Source organism: Acyrthosiphon pisum, chromosome A1 (genome assembly GCF_005508785.2).
Source record: "Acyrthosiphon pisum isolate AL4f chromosome A1, pea_aphid_22Mar2018_4r6ur, whole genome shotgun sequence".
Taxonomy (NCBI): domain Eukaryota; kingdom Metazoa; phylum Arthropoda; class Insecta; order Hemiptera; family Aphididae; genus Acyrthosiphon; species Acyrthosiphon pisum.
In genome coordinates this window covers 167,259,293-167,260,417 of record NC_042494.1, presented here as the reverse complement: position 1 = coordinate 167,260,417, position 1,125 = coordinate 167,259,293, and positions in this window count along the sequence as shown.

The window sequence follows — 1,125 nt, the reverse complement described above, 5'->3', positions numbered from 1 at the left end:
TTACTTTTTCATAATAATTATAAAACACAAGTTAAAATGTGAAATTATAACATAAGTGCTTAAAACAAATAATAATATCTAATAATAATAACTAATAATTCATATTTTTAAAAAACATTCTACTCAAACATGAACCTACTTTTTTATCGTTTTATTTTTTGAACATTTATACTGTTTGAATGAATCATTGTATTTCTTCACATAGCAATTAGTGAAAGCAATTAGTGAGTACCTTTTATAAACATATTAAGTTCTAGATCATTTTTTAAATTAAATTTTTTTTTTAGAATAAGGTTTTCAATGTTTGCATGAAGTAGTGCAGAAACTTAAAATTATATTAAAATGTATAGTTCTTTGGAGACTACTTGTGTCTGGATCCAATAGGTACTATTATAATTTATAGTAGTAAATAGGTATATAAAATAAATAAAAATTGTGTTATTATAATACGTGTATAACGAATAACGATGTATTGTTGAAAATGTGTATGAGCACTTTTTTAAAAATACATAATACATAATCTCATTATTATATAATTTAATTACATTTATTTTTATAAAAGTATGCTGATTACTTTATTCATTACAAATAAAATACAAAATTTTAACATTGATATAATATGTATTTAATTAGGAAATAATGAATAAAATAATACTTAGTTAACCAATTAATTATTTCAAAACAAAAAACTAGAAATAATAATTCAACAATATATACTAAACAAAATTAAATATAAATATTTTTAAAAAAGTAGGTATAAAAATCTAAGTTTTTAACAAAGATTCGCATGAGCCAATAAGTATTAAAAAATCAGTATAAAAATATAAATAATTCTGCATTCAAAATTTAGATAGATATTTAATTTATTTAAGTTTCTATACATAAGCATATTCAAGTTACCAAATTATGTTTAAGTTGTACGTACGTGATACTATAATTTAATACATTGTTCCCTACTAAGTGCGTTTAGAAACCGATAATTTAGCATGCTCGGAGAATTGTAGGCCTTCTAACTCGTTTATACAGTGTAACAGAAACACTAACAAATAAAAAAAATAAAAATTGGTACGAGTTATAGGCATGACAATTATGTCTAAAGATTCCCAAAAATAATATTTCGAAAAA